The sequence below is a fragment of the Staurois parvus genome, unplaced genomic scaffold, assembly GCF_062004578.1.
Source record: "Staurois parvus isolate SC_StPar_1 unplaced genomic scaffold, SC_StPar_1.0 ptg000002l, whole genome shotgun sequence".
In the NCBI taxonomy this organism is placed as follows: Eukaryota; Metazoa; Chordata; class Amphibia; order Anura; family Ranidae; genus Staurois; species Staurois parvus.
In genome coordinates, this window is record NW_028317798.1 from 612148 (window position 1) to 632293 (window position 20146).

Sequence of the window (20146 nt, forward strand, 5' to 3'; positions counted from 1 at the left end):
GTGTGAGAGGGTAATAGTATTTGCCAGCCACAACCTATGGCTCTCAGAACACAACCCCCACAACTACAGCTGGAACTGTCAGCCTTGGTGTGGGCCATCACAGAAAAGTTTGCAGAGTATATCACCAGGGCCAAAATTGAAATCTACACTGACAATAACCCCCTTGCTTACTTGGAGACAGTGAAGTTGGGGGCCTTGGAGCAAAGGTAGTTTGCAGGTTAGCCCTGGTTTAATTATAAAATACACTATAAGCCAGAATGGTTCAATGGACACATGGACGTCCTTTACCATTTCCCAGTACAGAAGCCTGTGGACAATATAGATGTAAGTCAAGAGGACCTGGAAGTGGCCCCTGTACTGTCTCCACACCCTTATTCTGTGCACTTCTTTTGGAGCCTACAGGCAGAGCTGTTGCCGGAGGTGGCTGAAATCCATACTGTGAGTGGGCCACTATCCAACAAAAAGACCCTGATCTCTCCCAAATGCCACAGTTCCTGTCCCAGAAGCATAAACCTACTTCCCTTGAGTGCTAGGGGTTGATAGACAAGTCCAGAGTCCTGCTTCGGCAGTGGGACTGGCTGGAAATAAGGAACAACATTTTGTGCCATCAAGCCTACATCCCCATCAAACAAAGGGTTGTCCTTCAAATCATGGTCCCCCAAATCATGCATCTTACAGATCTGCCTAATTCACACCATGAGCGGGCATTTTGGGGTGGAACGTATTGAAGCACAGGTCAGAAGAAACTTTTATTGCACGTGGCTGTCAATGGGTGCAGCAAGCTTGCCACGAGTGTACAACCTGCACCCTGCATAAGGTTACCCCAGGACACAAGGCCTTTCTGACTATCACCACCTTGAAAGGCTTTTATACTAAGAATGATGGACTTCTTAAAGGTATCATCCTCCTCATCTGGGGTTCCACTATGCCTTTGTGTTCATGTACCGCTTGTCAAAGTTTGCAATAGTGCCCACCAAAGACCAAACTGCTGTAACCACTGCCAAGCTGTTCTGGAATCAAGTGGTTCAGCCATATGGGGGCCCTGTAGAACCAAGGCGCTAATTTAGAATCCCAGGTGTTTTCAAAACTATGTTGCTTAAGCAGAATCCATAAGGCCCACACTACCCCCTACCATCCAAAGGGCAATGGGGTTTGTAAATGTTTCAATCATAAGCTACTGGGCATGCTGCAGACTCTGGAGCAAGGGCATTGAGACCACTGGCACCAACATGTGGTGGACAGCATATGAGCCTACAATAACACCATACACTAAGCCATGGGAAACACCAGCTTCTTACTCATGTTTAGGCTTCTGTGGACAGCTTCCCATGGACTTGCCTCTGAACAGTCCTGAACAAACCACCCCCGAACGCCAAATGAATGGGTACAAGAGCAGTGGGAAAGGCTGACAAAGGCTCAACAGCTGTTTCTTGAACGTTATCAAGAGGTGGTCGAGGAGACCACTTAGGACCTGTTGCTGCTGCGGTCAAGGGACTGGGTACTGGTGAAAAACTCAAAGTTTGAAAGGGGAAACAAACTGGAGGTTTTCATTGTCTTTTAACATGCAAATACACTCTGAATCAGCACAGAAAGATCAAGTATTTTAAATAGAACTGGAAAAAAAGGCGCTGTGGAAAATGCTCTCAGACAAGCACCTTTTCCAGTTCTCTTTATCATGCATATGATTAACTAGGCAGCAGTGGTGAGCTCATGATTAACTGTTCACATGTTTCCACCTGGAGTGGCCTCTCTGCGCTCATTTGTATGAGTTTTCCAAGTATTTTAAATGTTTGCTTGCAGTTTTTTTTTCTATTGTATAAATTATTTTTTATTCACTGGAAATATGCCATTGAATTTACTAGAAACATTGACTATTACAGGGGAATCAATTTGCTAGTATGGCATCCTCCCTCTTTGCACGTAATACCCCTCTCCTCTTCTCGGAGTTTCTAGCTGCTTTATGCTTTGGTCAAGCTTCTCTGCTGCTCCCCTCTCCCCCCTGCTGTTTATACAGCAGCTTAGGGAGGTTTAAAGCAAAATACTGTGTCACTTGGGCAACAGCTCTGAATTTGATCCAAAATGGAGGCAACCAGCAGCAGGCTTAGTGCTCTTGGGTGACTACACATGGGAGGCCTTTATAGGTAAACAACGCACAAAAATGTTAAATGCACAAATAATTTTATCTGATTTTGTTGAAATGAATGTCTTTGTGACAAGGTCTCTTTAAAGTAAGGATAAATCCCCAAGATATGAAGGAAAAGGTTGGACCAAAAGGTTATGGCAAGCACCACTGACCTAAAAACCGTTTTGCCTTAGAAGATATAGGTGTCCTTCCCCAGCATTCTAATTGTTCTTCAGCATGAAGCACTCATCTACAGGGTTGGGAAACTGTTGAAGAGTAGTCAGGCTCACTGGTTGCTGCCTCTCCTAAACCATGACAGCCTCTTCCCTTCCTCCTACTGGGTCTCCTGCTTCCAGATCACTGTGCTCCTCCGGCAGAGCTCACATGCCCCATTCAAGATGTCTACAGCACCTATCCTACTCTGCTACAATCCCTCTAACCAGTTCCCCTGGTTTTGTTACTCTTGTACAGCATCTCTTATCAACTCTCTTTATCCAGTAGGATGGGAAATTGTGCTGTACAGCTACTGTCTTCCTCCACCAGTGACTCTCATTTCATCCCCTGCAGCCTTTCCATTTGATTTCACCTCAGCAGGTCAGCTGGGACTGCCAGCACACCTGTGACGGGTGACTCCTGTAATTGACATCCATGAATCCGTTTCTGTATTCAGCATCAGACAGTGTATCTGAGCTTCCACCTCTGGATCTCTGCACTTTTTAGCACTCACATCATCACCTGAACCATCGCTGAAGGTTATTGCTTCTTCAGCTGCACTTGAGTGACAGAACATTTCTCAGCTTCAACTAGAGATTACTAGATCCACCTCTGAATCACTAGCTTTTTCAGGGTGGGAAAGCAAATGGCCAAACCCTGCGATCCAGATCAAACTTCCTATATCTGAGTACACTGGTGACTATCCCAAGGATGTCTCCATGGCTAGACCATTACCCTCTCAGCAGGGAAGCTTTGAACTTATGTGATGGATTTGACTGCAAATTCTGGAACCCCTTTTAAACTCTCACATGAGTCTACCATGTCTGGCAGCCTAAAGTTTCCCAGTTTGAATCAATCACTAAAGTCACTGCAAAGAGGTTTGTAATGGGATGCATGGTGGGCCCTTTCAACCTCCCTTCCTTTCACAACTTACAGACTTTTCTGCTGGATGTGGTCTCCAAAAAATAACAGGAAAATAACAGCCTTTTACATCACCTCTCATTCTCCTGAGCTCATCAGTTAATGGTGGCATGGATAAGGAAGAATCCCAGGTCCAATATGCCTCCTAAGATCTGTGGGTGCCTTGGCAATGTAAGCAGACATTAACTATGCCTGTCACCTCTGACATGTCTACCCGGACTGTTTCCACCTATTGGGTTGCTACTTTAAGGGGAGTTATTTTGTGGACATGTGCCTCCCAATGGTTTGCACTCTCAAGCTACTAAGGGGCTTATTTACTAAAAGCAAATAGGCTGTTCACCTTGGAGGGTAAATTGCACTTTGCAAGAAAATTTTCCCCAAGCTTAGTCAATGAGATGACACACAACTGACTTCCACCATCCAATCATGTGCAAGCAAAAATGCAATCTTTTAAAACTTTACTACATTCGCTAAGCTCTGGGGCAAATTTCCTTGCAAAATACAGCTTCCTCTGCAAAGTGAATCGGCCCCTTTGCATTCTACACAAATGCATCTGGATATTGTGGATGTGATTCGTTCTTTTGAGGGGAGTGCTTTGATGAGCCATGGACAGCTTCATGTTCCTAACTGTATTTTTTGTGACATTTGATGTTGTTGAAACTTTTTCCCATGAGAGTGGTGATTGAACTTTGGTGAGAATTTACAAAATAATGTAATATTGTCTTCTGGAAAGACAACATGAACAGTACATAATATAGGTGGTAAATCAGCTCTCTGTACGTTCACTCCATGTATTTTCTCCATTATGTTCTCTATTCGCCTAGGCGATTGCAGTGAAAGTGGGAGCGGATACCTGTCAAAATAAGGTACTTGCTCCCCAAATGTGACAATCCTTAATGGTGTGCCGGGGATAAGGCCTTGAAGCAGAACTTTCCCTTTTGGGTGGAGATCCGCTTTAATATATAGTTAAGCTAAAACATTATCTGCTCCACTGCTTTCCACTGGATGGATTCATTGTAAGAGCAGTTTTTCCTTTGCTCACACAAGGATAGATTCTTAGCCCTTTTTTGTACCTCCAATATTTGTTCAACAGGGTTGCATAGGCTTAATGGTCAAGACATCTACAGTATGTCTGCCCTGTCATTTTGTTTAAATCTTTTTGGTTTGGTTGGCATCACCAAAAAGTTTTCTATCAAGTGATTTTGAAGTTTTGAAAAGTATGACATTTAATGCTGAGGCATTTGTGTCCAGTATCTTTGCACATTCTTTTTACCATCCTCACTATATTGCTTTCAATTTGTTTTTTTTATTATGAATCTTTTGTTTTATTTCCCTTTCAACTGGACATTTTTTTCTTGCTGGAACCAGTTTTACTGGTTCTTACTGACTTCTCCAACCTGAGAACATTATCATTTTTGCCGGTCTATTGTGTTTCTTTTACTAGGTTGGGCCTTCCATCCTTTAAGTTTTCAACCCACTCATCCTGTATTAGTGTGGTTATTGCCTCTTATGATATGGGTTTTTTTTGAGGAGCTGCAACTCCTGGTTAGGTGGGAATCAACATATTTTTCATTATATTTTCACCCCCATCTTTTATTTAAATTTTCAGGTGCCCCTCGTGCATTGGTTAGGATAATTGGTGACTCCTTCATACAGTGGGCCCCTCAATGCACTGAAGTTATAAGCCACAGGAAGAACTTGGGAACCTGGGAGTTTACTGGCAAGGTTTTCAAGGTTTGTATTAGTCATGAGTATTTCCTAATTTGAGTAAGTATCCTTGTGAGCTGCTATGGCACTGTAATACAAAACAAATTACCCAAATATAGTGAAGCGCTTCCAAATGCCCAAATTATATAACATAAATCATAAACAAAAAAAACCAACAATGTCCAAAAAAAGTCTGTCAAAGTCTTCAGTAGTGTTCTTCTATTTTTTATCATTATATGTTCCACAAAACATTCACAATACCATGCCAACACCACCACTGGATGTGCTCTCACCTGGATCCCTTGACCTTACATAATATGTACAGTTATAGATAGCTTGTGTCCCCCTCTATGGACTATTAATATTTCCGAGGTATAACTAGTGGTCCTTACTGATGGTGGGTTCCCTCTTTATGGTCTCCAATACTGCTCCAATCACTTCCTCCACTTAAGGATGTATTATCACTTTAAGGCACACTCCAGCTTACTCTTCCGCTCAGCCACACATGCATGAAAAAGGCTAAAATGTGCTTTATCCTTCATACAATTTATTCACTCCTTTCTTAAATGCAGAATCACACTTAAAATAAAAAAGGTGTTTAAAGTGCACCAAACATTGCCATAAAGAGGGAACCCACCACCAGTGAGGACCACTAGTGATACAACTGATATATCAATAGTCCATAGAGGGGGACACAAGCTACAGATGTCAGCAAAACCCAGAATCTTTATTATAATAAAAGAAATTTAGTTCTAAAAATATGTATTTATATATATTCAAAATAAATGGTCATGGAATTAGTCTATATCCAAAAAAAGAAGGGCTTCTAAACAATAAGAGGGCCCCAGCAGTATTGAGTGATCAGCGGTCATAATTATTAATAAATTAATATACATTAACCACTTGCCCTCTAGAGGATTTACCCCCCTTAATGACCAGGCCTCTTTTTGCTACTCGGCACTGCACTAATTCAACTGATAATTGCGCGGTCATGCAATGCTGTACCCAAACGAAATTTACATCCTTTTTTCACACAAATAGAGCTTTCTTTTGGTGGTATTTGATCACCTGTGCGCTTTTTATTTTTCGCGCTATAAACAAAAAAAGACCGAAAATTTTGAAGAAAAACAATATTTTTTACTTTTGGCTATAAAAAATATATAGTAAACTCAAAGTTAGTTATAAATTTAGACCAAAATGTATTCTGCTACATATAAATCCCAATAAGTGTACTTTATATTGATTGCTTTGTGTGAAAGTTATAGCGTCTACAAACTATGGTATAGATACTGCAATTTATGCCATTTTTTGCTATACAGCCCTGCACTAGTTTAACTGACAATTGTGCGGTCATGCAACATGGTACATAAATGAAATTTATGTCCTTTTTTCATACAAATAGAGCTTTCTTTTGGTGATATTTGATTACCTGTGCGCTCTTTATCTGGTTGCCGACCAGCCACAGTGTTTTTACTGAGGCAGGGCGGCACAGCTGCGCAGAACGCCATTTTTAATCGTCATTCTGCAAAACAGGTAGGTGCCCGCCCTACCCGTCCCGTTGATCACGGCAGCGGGTGTCATTCTCCGGGTCCCAGACGGTCATTACCCGCCGGGTCCTGGCGATTGCCAGCAAACAGTGACACAGAGCACAGCTGCAGTGTTTACACTGCAGCTCTGCTCTCTGTCAGTTCCGAGCACGCTGATCCTGAGAGAAGAGTTTATCTCTCTGGATCAACGTGTGCCTGTGAAGGACACACTCCCGCCCCCTAGTAAAACACTCCCCTCACACAGTTAACCCTTTCATTACCTAAAAAAAGTTAACCCCTTCCACCCAGTGCCATTAGTACAGTGTCAGTGTTTTTTTTTTGCACTGATCACTGTATTGGTGTCACTGGGGATGTCAGTGACCCCAAGTCAGTTCCCCTCCATGTCAAAATGTCCACCGCAGTCCCGCCATAAGTCGCTGATCACTGTCATAAATCACTGATCACCACCATAAGTCGCTGATCGCCGCCATTATTAGTATAATAATAAAAAAAAATCCCAGTATCTTTCCCGCCATTTGTAGACGCTATAACTTTCACGTTAACCTATTAATTTACACGTATTAAGATTTTTTTTTAGCAAAGACATTCGCAGAATACATTTTGGCAGAAATTTATGATGATATTTGATTTTTACATTTTTTTACTGGACATGTTTTATAGCATAAGTCCAAAATATTGTTTTTTTTCTCAAAATTGTCAGCTTTTTTTTTTATAGCACAAAAAATTAAAAATGCACAGGTGATCAAATACCACCAAAAGAAAGCTCAATTTGTGGGGAAAAAAAGGATGTAAATTTAATTTGGGTGCAGTGTTGCATGACCGCACAATTGTCAGTTAAAGTAACGCAGCGACGTAACACAAACCGCTTCTGTAACCGCTTCCTGACTGCCTTATAGCAGAAATACGGTTACAGGGCGGCACGTGCGGCATATATATATATATATGTACATGATTTGCGCTGTAGTTTTCACGCCCCTCTCAGATAGTGTCAGATTGCCTGTCAGTACACCAGACATCACATTTAACCCCTTGATTGCCAGGAGCAGGGGCGGACTGACAACTCATGGGTCCCCCGGGCAATAGGGGATCATGGGGCCCCTGTGTCCTTGCCCAAACTCAAAAAAGCCTATGAAAAAGGTACCAGGGGCATCTCATGGGGCCCCCTACTGACCCCAGGCCCTCGGGTGGTGCCCGAGTTTCCAAATGGTCAGTCCGCCCCTGGCCAGGAGCACGCTCATGCACAATAAACCTCCATTGCTAGTATAGTGTCTGAACGGATCAATATCTTTGATCAGATCAGCACTATACCAGCGTTCACATTAGCATAGCGTCCCCAAAAATGCAGCGTTAGCGGGATCAGCACCTGCGTTTAGCCCCTATGCTTACTCCCCCTTTTCCCCCAGCAAGTGCAGTGTCAGTAGGTCACTGTCACTTGATACATTGCACACAAAACCGCAGTGTTTGCAGAATCAGGATCTCTCTTAGCACTTGCCGGTAAATTTTGATGACTCTCATATGCAGCAGAGTGCCAGTACTAGTGCCGCTCTACCTTTTGGTGAACTGGCGAGTACCAGCGGTCCAGTACATCCTGGTCTTTCACATACCTCCTTGATTTTTGGAGCTGTTTTTCACGGAATATCTGTATGCGTTGATTGTGGATCAAAGCAATTTATATGCACAACAATTTATCGCCGCCAACCCAAATTCAGACCTTGCCAGACCAGACGCATGGAAACTCATTACGGTTTTTGCATTTACATTTGTTTTGGGCCTAACCCTCAACATGGGCATTACTAAAAGAATGAATTGCAGTTGTATTGGTCCGCAGACCCAATTCATCATGATGAGTTCCTCATTAATTTTTCTGGCCACCTTGCAGTCAAACAATTTCTTCCCAGCAAGCGTGCCAGACATGGGGTCCTTATGTAGAAGACCTGTGAGAGGGCAACAGGTTATACTTATAAGTTTCGGATTTATGAGGGAAAAGATAGTCACGAGGAGCCCCCCCAGATGCCCAAACTACATGGGGAGCAGTGGCAAGGTAGTTTGGGACTTGGTGTCATCCTTTTTCCATATGGGGTACCACTTATACATGGACAATTTTTATTCAAGCGTGCCACTATTTAAACATTTGTTCAATCTTGGAACTGGCGCATGTGGCAAACTGTGACCTAATGTGTGCCCACCATTAGAAGTTGGTGGATGCAGGGCGGTATATTCTAATGGTGGGCATACCACACACTTTTCTGGTGGAGATTTCTTCTCATTTTTTCATTCAGTCCACAGGCTGCATACAAAAAAAAAGAACATAGCATATACACCCAACAAGGACCAGTGATGTACTGGTACATCACTGGACTTTGAATGGTTATACCAGGATGATGCCTACAGCTGCAGGCATCATCCTGGTATCATTTTTTTCAGCCGGCGATTGGCTTTCATGTAAAAGCAATCCTAGTGGCTAATTAGCTGCAGGATTGCTTTTACAAGCAGCGGGAGATGATGCCCCCCTCCCCCGCTGCCTTCCACGGCCTTCTCGGGCAGTCTCGTGCCATCGGGGGAACCTGAGAATGCAGCTGGTGTTTCTGTCAGTGTAAGCCGTGTACCGGGGTGGGCTCTCCAGGATACAGTGAAGTCACGAACGAGGAAGGCAACCCCAACACCAGCTTTTGCCACAACAGAATTTTACTTAGATGTGGCAAATAAACACAACCACAAATGCTGGAAACATACAATAAATTTACATACACCCAGCCCAATGGCTGAGACCCTTGTGCTGCACAGCACGGCGCCTTCTGATGGATGAAGGTAGAAAGTGAAGTAATTTACCTACTGGCGGGCACAACTAAGCTGCCACACCTTACCTGTTATTACCCTAAAAGAGCAAGAATCAGTGTATGGGTGTATGCTATAGGCTAGCCTGCTGTGCAGCACAACAGCTTACAATCTTACACAACTCTACAGTATTCCCCCTCCCATAACTGGTCCTGTAGCACGTGCCTGAGTATTCCTTCTGAGCAAAACGCCAGTCTGGCTTGAGTTTGTGGGATTTTATCAGCTCTCCAATGTGAAATGTCACTTTAAGTTGTGGAGTCCTTCCAATAATCAGTAACAACACTTGTGGCCTGACACAAACAGAGACAATAACTATAGGCCTGGCCTCAGTCTCTAGGCGCCAACACTGAAATGAGGTGCGTGCACGATCTTACCGACCCGGGTCTGCTTTGTATCCACTGGTGACTCTGAACAGAACAAGCATGCGGTATTGCAGTATATGCTGCTTAGTTCCTCTGCTCTCAGCAGCATTCCTGGCAGCAATCTTCCTTTCTCTGAATAGGATCAGGGTCTTGGACAGAATCAGCTTCACTTAGTCGCAGCTCTGGTTACTGAGGGACGCTTTCACACCTGGATGTCATCAGATTCTCAGCTCACACGGCCCCTTATTCACCATGCTCCAAAACATGGATTCTCTTTCTCCTTCCTGTTCTCTCCAACTCTGTGTGCAAAACCCCACCTCTTCATGAATATACAAATATCTATGCAGTCTGAGGCTGTGTTAGAAAAACAGTGACATCTTGTGGCTAAACCACAGAATGTCAGTCAAAACATTAATTTACTCCCACACAAACAGTGTTCAAACAATGAGAGCTGTTTCCCCATCTCACATGCCACCCCACTAGAGGTTGTCGTCCTCGGCAACCCTCCCCATACAAACTCATTCTGGGCATAACACTGTGGGGGCACACCAGCATTGGGCCTTGTTGACCTTCATAGAGTGACAGGCTCAGAAGCACTGGGGACGTCAGGCACATTTAATGGGAGAGGAGCTGCTGACCGCTCAACACTTTCCCTTGGTGGCAAACTTGCTATGGCTGGAGCCTCTGTGGGTACCGGGGCAGGGACAACCCACCATTCCTCCCCCTCCTCTAAGGGGATTTCCTCAGTACTCTGAGCAGGAGGAGCCATCCCCTCCACGCACACTGGTTCATCAAAATTACAACGCCTCAACATGTTGCGGTGCAAGTTTTGTGAGGGCCCCCCAGTCCCTATTGGCTCTACCTCATAGACCGGGATGGCAGGGTCTACCCTCCTCTTCACCGTGTATGGGACCGCCTCCCACCGCCCATCCAACTTTCTAGACGGCCGCTTGGCTTTGACTATCACTCAATCAGCCGTGGCATACCCCTCCTTCTGCACTGGTTTTGGATTGGGGTATACCACTTGTCTAAGGCGCTCCCCCACAACCTTGTGGATTGCTCTCAGCCGGCGGCGGTGCTCTTGCGCCCATGCGGTAGTATTTCTTGGTGGTGGCTCCATCGGATCGGCATGTGGAGATCTTCAATCTCCCGTCCAGCTCTCCCAAACATGAGCATATGTGGGGAGTATCCGGTGGTACTGTGTACCCTGTTGTAACGGAACCGGTACCCGACCGCACTTGGGTATATTCCGTTATACCACAGCTTCCCCTGTCCGAACACCATCCACGGGCCACACCCTTGAAATCCCTCAGGAAAAAGACGGCACCCAGCTCTTCTTAAAACAGGAAGCCAACTCACTTTATTTTAACACAAAACACAGGATATATACAGAGGGTGGGGAAACACAACCGGGGGCAGGAAACACCTCATCACCCCTCCCTATCCAACCAAGACACAGAACAATGGAATGAAGACCATGGCATAGAACAAACAATGGACAGCCACATGGCTGAGAACAAAGACAAAGGACAAGACACAAATGCACAATACTGGGACATTCACACCCTGTACCCCTAAACAGGCACAGGGTGGGTTAAACATAATGATTTGGGGAGATGATACAGAGGTCCCCCCACCCCCAAAAGTCACTCCCGTCACATATCTCCCCAGACGGATGTACTCTGAAGTTAGTCTGTACCTCCAGTCCCTCAATGCCAGCACCCACACAGTACCCCAAACAAATTGTCCCACACCAAGCGTTACTCACCCAGCCAACCTCTGCCTCTCCCGTAGAACATACCCACAGCTGGGGAGAAGTACGGACTGGTCCTTCTCCCTGAAGTCCTCTCAGCCGCTGGAGAGAAGACAGGGTGGCTTGGCCGACTCCATCCTTCTGTGGGGGATCTGTGCCGACTGCCCAGTATCCCTGGGGTATCCAGGTGGTGGCTGTAGTTGCTAGGCAGAGGCCAGTGGCGCCCTGTCCTGTTGCCAGCACTTCTGCTGGGGACCCCACATCTTCTCCGGCTAACCGTAGGGGAGGGAGGCTGGCTTCCTCCACTCCCAGACTGTGGATCTGATGCTGGGATGGCATTCCTCTGTCACTGTCCCCCTGGTGCACAGATCCTGGCTTGGGAGGGAAAACAGTTTCCTCCACTCTGGCTGACTGTGGGGGACGGAGGACAACAACCTCCTCTCCCTTCTCACCCTGGGCCTCTGAAACCACCGCAGGTGTGGGGCAGAGGTCCTGGATCCTCTGTCCGGTTGCCAGTGCTTCAGATGGCGGCTCCCAAGCTGGTTCCTCCTCAGTAAAAAAGTCAGTACAATCCCCAGTCTCTGGAATGGCTAAATGTCCAGGGCACGGGCTGGTGGCCCTTGGGTCCAGTGCCAGCACTTTGGCAGGTGACTCATCACCTACAACATCCTCCATTGAAAAATCAATTAGATCCATGCATTCTGGGATCTGTAATTGGAGGGATGATCCGACTGCTCCATCTTCCACACCCTCGTCCAGTTGTTGGACAGATGCGTCCCTCCATCCAAGCTCATCCCGTGCAGAAACAGGGTCATCTAAATAAGCCAGCATTTGCTGCATCCGCCATAAGACCTCTGTTTCCATAGCTGCGGGTGGTATCTGTAGCTCTCCTCTCCTGCTATCTGAACCTTGGATCCTGGTGGTGGTTTGGATGTCCAAGACTGCAGGTGATTCATCACCCATAACATCCTCCAGCGAAAAATCCATTAGATCCATACATCCTGGGATCTGTAATTGGAGGGATGCGCCGACTGCTCCATCTTCCACGCCCTCATCCAGCTTTTGGACAGACGCATTTCTCCATCCACGCTCTTCCCATGTAGAAACCGGGTCATCTAAATAAGCCAGCACTTGCTGCATCCGCCATAAGACCTCTGTTTCCATAGCTCCCGGTGGTATCTGTCTCTCCTCTCCTGCTCTTGGATCCCGGTGGTGGTTTGGATGTGTTTACAGGTTGGAAGCACAATCCCACTGCTGCCACCAATGTAACGGAACCGGTACCCGACCGCACTTGGGTATATTCCATTATACCGCAGCTTCCCCTGTCCGAACACCATCCACTGACCACACCCTTGAAATCCCTCAGGAAAAAGACAGCACCCAGCTCACCTGTTATTATAGGCCCACATCAGTTCAGGTAGGTATTCGGGCCACCAAGCTTTTTGGTGGTCCTCCAGAGTCCGCAGCATCTGGAGCAAGGTGCGGTTGAACCGCTCGCACGCCCCGTTTCCCTGGGGGTGATACGGGGTGGTGCGGGAACGTTCGATCCCATACAGTTGGTACAACTCATTCATTAGAGTACCCTGAAAACATGCCCCCTGGTCCGAATGTATTCTCTGTGGACACCTGAACACCTGTATAAAGTGTTTGCAGACCTTTCAGCGGCCAACTCTGCCGTCTGGTCTCTGGTGGGTACAGCCACCGCATACTTTGTGAAATGATCTGTCATGACTAGACAGTACGAGTGTCCCAAGGTAGAGTACCCAATCTGTACATAATTGATCATAAGGAGCTCTAGGGGTGCTGATGTCTGGATGGCCTGGACAGGAGCCCGCTGTTCAGTACTCTTACTCAGCCCGCAGGGCCGACACTTAAGACATGCCTCGGCCACCATGTCTGCCAAATCCGGACGGTACACGAGCCGTTGGAGCCACTTGAACGTTTTATCGCTCCCAAAATGGGCACCCCTCTCATGGGCCTCCCGGGCAGCCTCCAGTCCCAATGACATGGGGATGACAATCTGTCGCCGGTACTGCAACTCTGACTGCAAGTATATGGTCCAACACAGGAGGCCCTGGGTAACAGTTAGCTAATCCCACTGCCTCAACAACTTTTGGCCCTCGGGAGTCAGACGAGCCCGCTCTTCTGACCGAGGCCAGATCTTGGTCCGGACCCATTCTTTCACTTTCCATAGGTCCGGGCAGCTATCCTGGACCCGCTCCCAATCAGCCAGCATCTTTCCCAGCACCATTGGCATCCCAGACGCCACCTCACTTGAATGTGCCATGTCCTGGAATATGGGTAATCGACCAAGGTCAGGAGTTTCAGTGTCCTCTAGCTCCTCATCGGCACTCTGAGCCGACAACCCTACAGGGACTCGGGAGAGTGTGTCAGCATTGCCGTTCTCCCTACCTGACTGTAACTTGATGCGGTATTGGTACTTAGAAAAGCGAGCCAACCACCTCTGCTCAAGCGCACCGAGTTTGGCATTTTCCAGATGTGCTAACGGGTTGTTGTCCATCATCATGGTCACCTCTGCACCGGTCAGGTACTCCGAACTTTTCAGTCATGGCCCACACCAGTGCCAGTAGTTCCAATTTAAAAGAGCTGTAGTTGCAGGGTTGCAGTCGGACTCCCTCAGAGCCCGGCTGCCATAGGCAATGACTCTCTCAGGTCCATCCTGGATTTGGGATAACACAGCCCCCAAACCATGTAGACTTCCGTCAGTGTACAGCAGGAATGGGGTGTCGAACCGCGCATAAGCCAGAATCGGGGCACTGAACAGCACCCCCTTCACTGCTTCAAAGGCCCCTTGTTGCTGGGGTCCCCACTCGATGGGATGATTCTTCGGGCCCCCTGCAGTGCCCCTTAACTCGTTTAACGGGCCCACCAAATGAGCAAACTTGGGTATAAACCTCCTGTAGTAGCCGAACAGTCCAATGAACACCCGCACCTCTCGTAGTGTACTCGGCTGGGGCCACTTTTGGACGGCCTCCACCTTGTCGGGGGTTGGCTTTACCCCCTCCTGGGTGACCAAATGTCCCAAATACTCTATCTGCTGTCAAAACAGTTGGCACTTCTTGGGCTTGATTTTGAGCCCATGGTCTCGCAGCCGTCCTAAGACCTGTCGCAGTTTCTGGAGGTGATCCTCAAAAGAGGCCCCAAACACTACTACGTCGTCCAGGTATATCAATACCGACTCGAAGTTGAGATCTCCCAGACAGTGCTCCATCAACCGCTGGAATGTTCCCGGGGCATTGGACAGGCCGAATGGCATCCGGTTGAACTCGTAGAGACCCATAGGTAGGATGAAGGCCGTCTTCGCTTTGTCCTTCTTGGCCACCAGTACCTGCCAATACCCACTGGGCAGGTCAAGAGTCGAGAAGAACTTTGCATGACTCAGGGCGGACAACGACTCCTCAGTCCGCGGAAGGGGGTAGGCATCCCGGACGGTCTGGGCATTCAGCTTCCGATAATCCACGCAGAAACGGAGACTCCCATCTTTATTCCGCACCAAGACTACTGGAGCAGCCCAAGGACTTTTACTCTCCTGGATCACCTGCTTTTCCAACATGCTGGCCACCATATCCTTCACCTCCTGGTACATTTTAGGCGGGATTTGCCAGTAACGTTCCTTGATCAGTGCAGCATTGCCGGTGGGGATTTCGTGTTCGATGGTGGAGGCACACCCGAAGTCCTCATCATGTCTCGAGAATACCTCCTGAAACTCCCAAAGGGTGTCTTCCAGCAACTTCTGTTGTCCTGGAGTCAGGATGTTGCAGTCCACCCCCATCCGGACCATGATCACTCGACCGCTCCACTCCGCTGTCGGGGTCTCCCTTTGATGGACCTCTACAGCATAGGTCCAGGCTGATCTCCTATCTGCCCGTAGCATGAAGCTCCTCCGTCGAGGAATATCCCCTTCGGACACATAAACTTCAGCCAGCAAGGTATTCCCAGGGATGGTTAACTCACAGTCTTCAACGTTGAGGCAGCGTACAGACACACATCCATCCTTCACAATAGCAAGGGCCCGGGCTACCAGTGGATAAGTCTGCGTTTCTTCTTGGTAAGCGGGCTCGATCAGGTCCTTCAGTCCATTCAGTCATCCAGCCCCAACTGGCATCATCAATGTTCGCTCATGTCGAGGCGGGATCTTCACCGGGGTCCTCCGCGGCACCCTCACGTGTCCAATGGGTCGACCAAACATGTCGCCCTTTCCCAGACTACAGCTCCTCACCATCTGCTGTAGAACCTTCTGGGTTGGCCGGTGTGTGGTGGCCCGTTGCCAATACCTCGGCCCTTCTTTGGCATAAAGTTGGTGGTCTAGGTCCCTCAGCTTGTTCATGCCTAGTGTCACATCCATCCCTCTCCGGGACGAATGATCCACCAGCATGACCCCCTTCTTGCCGACGTCTTGCCCACACAGCCGGACCCGCATCCAGACTATTCCTCGGACATCCATCTCTCTGTTATTGGCAGCCGTCAGCTTGATGATGCTCCTGTCTTCCGGCTCCATCATATGTCCAAAGTGTCTTTCGAAGAACTACAGAGGCATAAGGGTGCACTCCGACCCTGTATCAACTAGGCAGCGTACCTTCTGGCCTTCCAACTCGGCTTCCATAACGGGGCTGCTGGCATACAGGTCATGTTCCTCATGCTTAGGGCTTAGCTTCTGGTGTACAGCTGCAGGACGCCCAGCTACTGTGGCGGTTGGAAGTTTAACGTCGGCTCGGACTTCATCTCTGTTCTGGGCACTCTCTGGCCATATGGCCGTACTGTCGACAAGCCCAACAGAGGGGTCCCCTTTTGACGTGCCCCCACAGCTGAGCTATCCTGGGTGGAGTGGCGCGGGGTGCTGAGGTCATTTCCGGAGACCGGGGAGATTCTGCCTTCATCTGGGACACTTCCAGCCGAAGTTCTCTTAATTCTGTCCGCAGGGCCTGGACTACATCCTTTAAGGATTCTGAGTCTTCAGATGCAGACTGACCTCTTGTAGCATGGGTACTACACACTATTCTCGCCGCCACAGGTATGCACTCTTCCTATCTCTCCACAGCGGCTAAGTAGATGCTGTAGAATGTCATGTTGGGCGCCGTCCAGGTCATCTCTTGCAATTTGTCCTGTAAGAACTTGTTGGAGAGCCCCACATTGAACTGGTCTCATAGTAGCCGATCCACCTGCGGGAAAGCTCCCATGGCCTCTGGATCTCGCCGCTGTATTTCATTTAGCGTTTCCTGTAGGGAATTGGAGTACTGCATCAGGGTCTCGCCCTCTTGCTGTGGTCGGTTGAAGAAGTGGCTCCGCAGCTGCACTACTTTAGCACACCCCCCTTGGGTTCTCTCCAGCAGGGAGAATATTTTCTCTAGGGTGTCTCTCTCAGATTCAGGCCTTACCATCACGGTCTGTCTGACGTCACCCTCTAGAGCCCCCAATGCAACCTCTGCCCGCAGCTCGGAAGTCAGGTTACACATTCTAACTGCACTTCGCACTCTTTCAGTCCAGTCCTGCAACGTCATATTTTTACCGTCAAATTTTGGCAGGTGACTCAACAGCGCCCCCACGGGAATGTATCCTACTTGTACGGGGAGGGCGGGGGCAAGCTGTATCAGCGGTGTTGGGGCAACTTGGTCTTGCACTGGCGCACCCTCAGCTGGGTCCTGGACCGGTGACATTGGTGCCGGGGGAAGATCTCCCGCCGCATTCCCGTCCATAACGGTCGCTGTATCCTGCCGACTACGCCAAGTTGTAAGCCGTGTACCGGGGTGGGCTCCCCAGGATACAGTGAAGTCACGAACGAGGAAGGCAACCCCAACACCAGCTTTTCCCACAACAGAATTTTACTTAGATGTGGCAAATAAACACAACCACAAATGCTGGAAACATACAATAAATTTACATACACCCAGCCCAATGGCTGAGACCCTTGTGCTGCACAGCACGGCGCCTTCTGATGGATGAAGGTAGAAAGTGAAGTAATTTATCTACTGGCGGGTACAACTAAGCTGCCACACCTTACCTGTTATTACGCTAAAAGAGCAAGAATCGGTGTATGGGTGTATAGTATAGGCTAGCCTGCGGTGCAGCACAACAGTTTACAATCTTACACAACTCTACAGTATTCCCCCTTCCATAACTGGTCCTGTAGCATGTGCCTGAGTATTCCTTCTGAGCAAAACGCCAGTCTGGCATGAGTTTGTGGGATTTTATCAGCTCTCCAATGTGAAATGTCACTTTAAGTTGTGGAGTCCTTCCAATAATCAGTAACAACACTTGTGGCCTGACACAAACAGAGACCCTAACTAACTATAGGCTTTGCCTCAGTCTCTAGGTGCCAACACTGAAATGAGGTGCGTGCACGATCTTACCGACCCGGGTCTGCTTTGCATCTGCTGGTGACTCCGAACAGAACAAATGTCTCTCCAACAAGCATGCGGTATTGCAGTATATGCTGCTTAGTTCCTCTGCTCTCATCAGCATTCCTGGCAGCAATCTTCCTTTCTCTGAACAGGATCAGGGTCTTGGACAGAATCAGCTTCACTTAGTCGCAGCTCTGGTTACTGGGGGACGCTTTCACACCTGGATGTCATCAGATTCTCAGCTCACAGGGCCCCTTATTCACCATGCTCCAAAACATGGCTTCTCTCTCTCCTTCCTGTTCTCTCCAACTCTGTGTGCAAAACCCCACCTCTTCATGAATATACAAATATCTATGCAGTCTGAGGCTGTATTAGAAAAACAGTGACATCTTGTGGCTAAACCGCAGAATGTCAGTCAAAACATTAATTTTCTCCCACACAAACAGTGTTCAAACAATGAGAGCTGTTTCCCCATCTCACACCAGCTGACCATAGAGCTGATTGGAGACCAGAGTGGTGCCAATCATCTCTATTGTCTAAGAATTCGGAAGCTACAAGCATTTCATCACTTCAGTTTCGCAGGATATAATCAGCGCCATTTGTAAATTGGGAAAGCATCTGATCACACCGATTTTGGTTTGATTAGATAATGCAAGGGCAGAGGAGATATCCAGAGTCTGATAGACCCCAGATTTCTCAAAAAAGAATATATGACAATGTCCATTGAACTTATAGGGGATATTTGCATTCCCTGTTATAGCATTAAAAGTGATCAAAAAAAAAAAGAAAGGTACAATGTAAAAATAATAAAAAATCAAAATAACTAAAAAAAAAAAAGCGCCCTTCCCATGCACGCACACCTGTGTGCACAAGCCTTGACCCTGTGCTGGTATGTAAACAGTGATTGCACCATGCATGTGAGGTATTGCCATGAACGTCAGATCAAGGGCAGTAATTCTAACACTAGACTTCTTCTGTAAATCTAAAATGGTAGCTTTTAAAGCGTTGCCTTTGTCTCCATTGCACGGGGCATGCACAGCTTTACAGCATGTCAGGTTTGGTATCTATTTACTTGGCATACCATTATCTTTTATATTTTACCAAATAATATTGTGTTTTTGTGCATTAAAAGTAAAAAAAAGTGTATTTTTTTTTAAAAAGTTGCTTTTGAAAAATCGCTGCGCGAGTACTATGTGCCATAAAAAATTGTAGTACCCACCATTTTATTCACTAGGGTGTCTGCTTTAAAAAAATATATCATGTTTGGGGGGTTAAATTAATTTTCTATAAAAAAATACTGATTTTTTTTTTCATGTGGCAGAAAAGGCTTGATCTTCAGGTGGTTAGAAGAGTGAATGATGTGTAGCATAAACTTCTAATGCTGGGCATAGAATGCCCCCCCCCCCCAAAACGACCCCTTTTTGGAAAGTAGACACCCCAAACTATTTGCTGAGAGCATGTTGAATCAATGGAAGAATTGAAGAAGAATGTAAACCACAAGTTTTTGGAAAATGACAAAAAAAAAAATATTTTTTTTACACAAAATTGTCACTTAAATGATTTACTGCTCACACATGCCATGGGTATATGTGGAATTACTCCCCAAAATACATTCTGCTACTTCTCCCGAGTATGGGGGTACCACATGTGAGAGACGTTTTGGCAGTCTAGCCAAGTACAGGACACCAAAATCCAATAAGCACCTTCAGGCTTTTAACCTCCTTGGCGGTATGATTCCTTCCGATTTTTTGTGCTGAAAGTGGTACCATTTTTTCGCATGGAAATAGTTTTTTTTAATGTAGGCTGTAATTTTTAGGAAAATTTCCCCACAGATCATTATCACTCAATTCTGTAAGTGGTTCTGATTTACTATCGCTGTTCTCTAGCCGGTCTAAAACCGCTTTTGACGTAAAGGGACGCTTTTTGGACGCCATGGACTTTTCTACCGTATTTGCCGGCGTATAAGACGACTTTTTACCCCTTGAAAATCTTCTCAAAAGTCGGGGGTCGTCTTATACGCCGGTATACGGCATACTGACACTTTTTAGGGGGGCGGCGCGTTGCCGCCGCTGCCCCCCCCTTCCCCCAATGGAAGGGACACTAAGTACAGGGGTGGGCAGCGGCTGTTTCTTACCTGGTTCCGGTCCCACGACGATCCGGTCCAGGAAGTGCGGCTGCGCCTTCAGTTCGACCACTGGATGTTCGTGTGGCTGCTCGGCTCCGCCTCCTCACCAGTGATTGGCCGCCAGAACTGTAGCTCAGGAAAGGCACACAGGCGGCCAATCACCGGCGAGGGGGTGGAGCCGAGCGGCCCTGCGAAAATCGAG